Source organism: Oncorhynchus nerka, linkage group LG12 (genome assembly GCF_034236695.1).
Source record: "Oncorhynchus nerka isolate Pitt River linkage group LG12, Oner_Uvic_2.0, whole genome shotgun sequence".
Taxonomy (NCBI): domain Eukaryota; kingdom Metazoa; phylum Chordata; class Actinopteri; order Salmoniformes; family Salmonidae; genus Oncorhynchus; species Oncorhynchus nerka.
Genome location: NC_088407.1, coordinates 36,794,426 through 36,801,635, shown reverse-complemented (window position 1 = coordinate 36,801,635; position 7,210 = coordinate 36,794,426). Strand labels below are relative to the sequence as shown.

The window sequence follows — 7,210 nt, the reverse complement described above, 5'->3', positions numbered from 1 at the left end:
ACTTCTTCCACACTCACTTTTCGGAATTCAAAATTACAATGCTTGTTTTTCATAATTTGATCAGTTAAACTTGGTTGTGTAGTGTCTGCATTTTATGCTGGCATGTCATGCCTAAATTTGCTAATCCTGCCAATGAACAAAATCATTAAAGTAGTTGGCAATATCAGTCGGGTTTTGAAATGAAAAATGGAGCCGAGTTTGCTTTTTTGCCCAAAATTTCATTTAAGGTGATCCAAAGCTTTTAATAAAAATGTTTATGTCATTTATCTTTGCTTCATAGTGTAGTTTCATCTTCTTTTTATTCAGTTTAATCACATGATTTCTCAATTTGCAGTATGTTTGCCATTTGGTTGTGCAGCCAGACTTATTTGCCATTCCTTTTGCCTCATCCCTTTCAACCAAATAATTTTTCAATTTCTCATCAATCCACAGGGATTTAACTGTTTTACAGTAATTTTCATTGTAAATAAGAGTTTGTTCTTAACTGACTTGCCTAGTTAAATAAAGGTTAAATAAAAATAAATAAATACAAATGAAGGGAGGAGGTCAGAGACGTGACAGTGTGGTGCCAGGACAACAACCTCTCCCTCAACGTGATCAAGACAAAGGAGATGATTGTGGACTACAGGAAAAGGAGGACCGAGCATGCCCCCATTCTCATCGACGGGGTTGTAGTGGAGCAGGTTGAGAGCTTCAAGTTCCTTGGTGTCCACACACCTTTCTATATAACCTCCCACACGTGACAGTGCCTGTCAAATCAAAAACCAAGTCATGAGGTTGAAGAAATTGTCCATACATTTAACATTTACATTTAAGTCATTTAGCAGACGCTCTTATCCAGAGCGACTTACAAATTGGTGCGTTCACCTTAAGACATCCAGTGGAACAGCCACTTTACAATAGTGCATCTAAATCTTTTAAGGGGGGTGAGAAGGATTACTTTATCCTATCCTAGGTATTCCTGAAAGAGGTGGGGTTTCAGGTGTCTCCGGAAGGTGGTGATTGACTCCGCTGTCCTGGCGTCGTGAGGGAGTTTGTTCCACCATTGGGGGGCCAGAGCAGCGAACAGTTTTGACTGGGCTGCACGGGAACTGTACTTCCTCAGTGGTAGGGAGGCGAGCAGGCCAGAGGTGGATGAACGCAGTGCCCTTGTTTGGGTGTAGGGCCTGATCAGAGCCTGGAGGTACTGAGGTGCCGTTCCCCTCACAGCTCCGTAGGCAAGCACCATGGTCTTGTAGCGGATGCGAGCTTCAACTGGAAGCCAGTGGAGAGAGCGGAGGAGCGGGGTGACGTGAGAGAACTTGGGAAGGTTGAACACCAGACGGGCTGCGGCGTTCTGGATGAGTTGTAGGGGTTTAATGGCACAGGCAGGGAGCCCAGCCAACAGCGAGTTGCAGTAATCCAGACGGGAGATGACAAGTGCCTGGATTAGGACCTGCGCTGCTTCCTGTGTGAGGCAGGGTCGTACTCTGCGGATGTTGTAGTTGTCCATAGAGCTCAGAGACAGGATTGCGTCGAGTCACAGATCTGGGGAAGGGTATCAAAACATTTCTGCAGCATTGAAGGTCCCCAAGACCACAGTGACCTCCATTCTTAAATGTAAGAAGTTTGGAACCATCAAGAACTAGCCGCCAAACTGAGCAATCAGGGGAGAAGGACCATGGTCAGGGAGGTGACCAAGAACCCGATGGTCACTCTGACAGAGCTCTAGAGTTCCTCTGTGGAGATGGGAGAATGTTCCAGAAGGACAACCATCTCTGCAGCACTCCACCAATCAGGCATTTGTGGTACAGTGGCCAGATGGAAGCCACTCTTCAGTAACAGGCACATGACAGCCCACTTGGAGTTTGCCAAAAGGCACCTAAAGACTCTCAGACCATGAGAAACAAGATTCTCTGGTCTGATGAAACCAATATTGAAATCTTTGGCCTGAATGCCAAGCATGGCAATTAGTACTGTTCAAGGCCATGTTTAAAAACACATGCAACCTTCCCTCCCTACTTTTTAATTATCACAGATTTAAGAGTTTTTTAAATTGTATTTTTTATTTCACCTTTATTTAACCAGGTAGGCCAGTTGAGAACAAGTTCTCATTTACAACTGCGATCTGGCCAAGATAAAGCAAAGCAGCGTGACAAACCTGGACAAGATAAAGCAAAGCAGTGCGACAAAAACACAGAGTTACACATAAACAGACGTACAATCAATAACACAAAAGAAAAGAAAAATAGAAAAATATATGTACAGTGTGTGCAAATGTAGGGAGGTCGGCAATAAATAGATCCTAGAGGCGAAAATAATTACAATTTAGCATTAGTCCCGGAGTGATAGATTTGCAGATGATGATGTGCAAGTAGAGATACTGGGGAACAAAAGGGTAAGTAATAATATGGGGATGAGGTAGTCGGGAGTGCTATTTACAGATTGGCTGTGTACGGTGATCGGTAAGCTGCTCTGACAGCTGATGCTTAAAGTTAGAGAGGGAGATATAAGACTCCAGCTTCAGAGATTTTTGCAATTTGTTTCAGTCATTGACAGCAGAGAACTGGAAGGAAAGGCGGCCAAAGTAAGTGTTGGCTTTGGGGATGACCAGTGCAATATACCTGCTGGAATGCGTGCTATGGGTGGGTGTTGCTATGGTGACCAGTGAGCTGAGCTAAGGCGGGGCTTTACTTAGCAAAGACTTATAGATGACCTGGAGCCAGTGGGTTTGGCGACGAATATGTAGTGAGGGCCAGCAAGCAAGAGCATACAGGTCGCAGTGGTGGGTAGTATATGGGGCTTTGGTGATAAAACGGATGGCACTGTGATAGACTACATCCAGTTTGCTGAGTAGAGTAGAGAGTAGCCGAAGTCAAGGATCGGTAGGATAGTCAGTTTTATGAGGGTATGTTTGGTCAGAACCGTCCAGAGTACTAGTTGGGCGGGAGGGTGCGGGCAGCAATCGGTTGAAGAGCATGCACTTAGTTTTACTATCATTTAAAAGCATTTGGAGGCTATGGAAAGAGTGTTGTATGGCGTTGAAGCTCGTTTGGAGGTTTGTTAGCACAGTGTCCAAAGAAGGGCCAGATGTATACAGAATTGTGTCGTCTGCGTAGAGGTGGATCAGAGAATCACCAGCAGCAAGAGTGACATCATTGATATATACAGAGAAAAGAGTCGGCCCGAGAATTGAACCCTGTGACACCTCCATAGACTGCCAGAGGTCCGGACAACAGGCCCTCTGATTTGACACACTGATCTCTATCTGAGAAGTAGTTGGTGACCAGGCGAGGCAGTCATTTGAGAAGCCAAGGCTATTGAGTCTGCCGATAAGAATGCGGTGATTGACAGAGTCCAAAGTCTTGGCCAAGTCGATGAAGACGGCTGCACAATACTGTCCTTTATCGATTTATTAAGAGACTGCCCCTTTTTTCAGTTTTTGACTAAAATGACTTACGCAAGGATATGCATATTCTTGATACCATTTGAAAGGAAACACTTTGAAGTTTGTGGAAATATTAAATGAATGTAGGAGAATATTATACACATGGTAAAAACATGTGTTTTGTTGTATTTTGTTTTGTACCATCTTTTAAATGCAAGAGAAAGGCTGTATAATGTATTATGCCGGCCCAGGTGCAATGTCGATTTTGGCCGCTAGATGGCATCAGTGTATGTGCACAGTTTTAGGCTGATAGGAGTCTGGTCTGGTCACAACATTTTAAACAGAAATGCTATGATTCATTGCAGGCTTATATGCCCTGTGGTTATATGGATGTATACAATATACTGATTTTGTGGGTATTTTGTTAGCAATGAGTCTTGTGGATGCATTACACATTCAAGTTCATGCAGCTGTGTGAGGATGATGGGGCTGCTCAGTGGTGCTGTGCAGTTGCACTCCTCTGATCATTCATTAGTGAAGTCACAGCCACGTTGCTAGGTTGTATTGCCCTGTGCAGCAGAACCAATTGTAGCCATATTATTTACACCTTATGTCATTGGTCATTGTATTAAGCCTATACCTGCTGTTTACTATTTCATTTCATTTCCTCCTTTTCAGAACCACACAAACTCTTAGTTAACACAATTGTCAAGCCACGCACTGTGCTGTGCCATTACTGCTCAGCGTCATTAAACAACCTAAACTGGAATCCTGCCGCTCTGTCATCTGTGCTCTTGCAAGCACCTGGGAGAGAACACATAGTGCTAAGAAAAACCTAACCCCGAAGAACATACAGTCCACCATGTCCTCAACTACATCCAGGTAGGTACTGTTAATGTGTATGGCTCCAGTGGTCATGACACCACCCCCGGAGTTTCTCTCACAACTCTTCTCTCTATCTTTTCCAGGGACCATCCCTTACCTCACTTTTCAACCACACCGACATAAACAATTAGACATGTAAATCCTTTCTTTTCTGTCTGCTATTAACATTATTGCATGTCTAATCAAACATTTAAATGAAATCATTCAATAACTGTATTTTTACATACCTGATAATCCTTTAACCCGTGTGTTTGCTTGTTTACGTCTGTCTCCTACCGTTTTCCCTTTCCTCTGCTCCTGTTCTCCAGGACCTCGGGGTTCTGCCCAACACCCAGACATGGATCCACCTGATGTCCATTACCAACCACCTTCCAAATTGTCATTACATCAGCTACTGTTGTTGTCATGTTGTCATTATCTGCTAAGAAAGAGCAAGAAAACTATCATACTGGGCACACAATGTGAGACACACAGAATAACTAACAGCACTAGCACTGCAAACACTCAGAACAAAAAGGGCAGCAGCGCCTGGACTTTGCAGTTTCCCTCTTCGAGTCCACCTTCCAAGACTGACCGCCTGATGAAAACAAGTGACAGGCAGAACCTTCCATCCACACAATACCCACCTCCTCTCTATTCCACACACCAGAATTCAATATTTCAGTCTGATTGCCATGTGAGTGCACAAAAAATCGGAAAGTAAATTGACACACGTGTACTAAAAAAATATAAACGTTTATGTATTTAAATCTAAAATACTGCCAGATAAGTTTTCACAGCTGTTTCATTAGGTGTTCATTATTGTAAATTGTAATGTATCCCTTGATGCTATTTGTTAGTTCAACATTGTTGTATTATAAGTCATACAATATATATATATATTCAACCACAAGGGTGTACTAATGAGCTATGAGTTTAAAAAAAATCATAATAGAGGACTAATATTATTTCAGTGTCGATAAGGGAAATCCTGTTTAAAATGAAAACATACCAGCCAGACAACCCGGTGTATGAATCAAATGTATTTGCATATGAATAGAGTGGAAATTGGCTGACTTTGTGATCTGTAAGGTAAGTAACAATGTGGGGGAGGAGGCATTGAAATTGTAGTATATATTTTTTTACCCTGATGCCTGTTTATTCATTAAAAGCAAGAAGATGGTAAATAACATTAATCGCAAAATGGTTAGCCTATGCAAATGAACTCAAATGAGCTGCCAGCGTAGCTAGCTAGTTTACATACTGTATAGATAGCTAGCTAAGTTAATTACATTTGACCAGCTACCTAACTTCATATTAGCTAGCTATCTTGATATATTTAACACTGTAAAATACATGTTTAGGTAGCTAACAGCCATGGAGGAGGGTGAAAGGATAGCAGGCCCAGCTGTCCAAGTGAGAGAGTAGGCTATTCTGGCTAGAGCAGGTTCTTTGTGTAGTTCCAGTCCTTAGAAGTGAGAACAGAGAACATCCTATTCAGTGCTGTCTAATTTGAGTTTAATGAAGTCTGTTTCTTGTGAGGTTTTCTGTCCTCAGATACAGAGAGCTGTGAAAGCCTGTCTACAGATGAAGAGGTCCCAATGAAGAGCAGTGGTTCTCAGTCCTGGTCCTCAAAGGGGTGCACATTTTCGTATTTGCCTTTAGCACTAAACATCTGATTCAAATGATCAAGTCATCATCAAGCTTCAAGCGGTATTTATTTATTCATTTGTGACGCTATCCTTGATATGATCCTCCTGTTGTCACATGCCACACACGCACATGTATCAATCTACCCAATGTTATCATGATTTGTTATAAAGGATATTATACTTTAGTAATTCACAATGATCTGGTAATGTAAAAGTCTAATGAAATGATCTTCTATTGTTTGTCCTCACGTGTTTGTTTTTCAGCATAAAGTACTCTGTAGCCACTTAGTGTGGACACCAGGTGAGACTACACACACACACACACAGATTCCTGTTGAACACAGTCTCTTTAACTACCTTGTTTTATCTCCTTCACTTCATCCCTCTCACCCTTCTCCCTATATCCTCTAGTTTTTATCAGCTGTGTTGGTAAACCCCTCCCGTATCTGAACTGGCAGACACAGAGGGCACAGCATGATCATAGGTGAGAGGTCACTTGGTCGGTTCAACAGGAAGTATTACTAAAGAGATGCTTTACATTGAAATACAGATAGAGACGAAGTAGTCCCAGAGTTAAGGATCCAAGGTCAGATTTGCATTTCACCTCCTGATGATTGATGGCTGACCGTATTAGATTTGTTTTAAACTAAGCTTAATCATGCTCTCTCTCTATCCATCTGTCTCTCGTCTGCAGGTATGATTTGATGTGAGAGAGGAAGCCAGTCCGTCATCGCCTCCGCACCCGCTCTTAAGATAACCTTTGGGCCAAATGGGAGCCCAAGTCTGGTTAGGAGACACCGCTAGAGACACAATGTAATTGTGATGAACTGAGAGAATATTAGTGAAGCACTTTAATTCATTAATCATATGTTGTCTTCTCTGCTCCTCTTACCTCTTTCCCTTTCTGTCTTCTACACCTCTCTCCCCACCTCCTCTTTCTTCCTCTTTTATTTCACTGTATCACAATTCCAGTGGGTCAGAAGTTTACATACGCTAAGTTGACTGTGCCATTAAACAGCTTGGAAAATGTCAGAAAATGATGTCATGGCTTTAGAAGCTTCTGATACGCTAATTGACATCATTTGAGTCAATTGGGGGTGTACAAGTGGATGTATTTCAAGGCCTAGCTTCAAACTCAGTGCCTCTTTGCTTGACATCATGGAAAAATCGAAAGAAATCAGCCGAGTCCTCAGAAAAATAATTGTAGACCTCCACAAGACTGGTTCATACTTCTGAGCAATTTCCAAATGCCTGAGGTTACCACATTCATCTGTACAAACAATTGTATGCAAGTATAAACACCATGGGACCACGCAGCCATCATGCC

General features: G+C 42.4%; 1 long non-coding RNA gene across 1 annotated transcript; it reads left to right on the top strand.

The window, feature by feature from the left end:
- The first annotated feature begins 5,709 nt into the window (after positions 1–5,709).
- On the top strand, positions 5,710–6,937 carry LOC135574172 (uncharacterized). Its single transcript, XR_010465196.1, has 4 exons — positions 5,710–5,944; positions 6,148–6,184; positions 6,295–6,367; positions 6,578–6,937. It is a non-coding gene; the product is annotated as an uncharacterized LOC135574172 (long non-coding RNA).
- Positions 6,938–7,210: the final 273 nt, after the last annotated feature.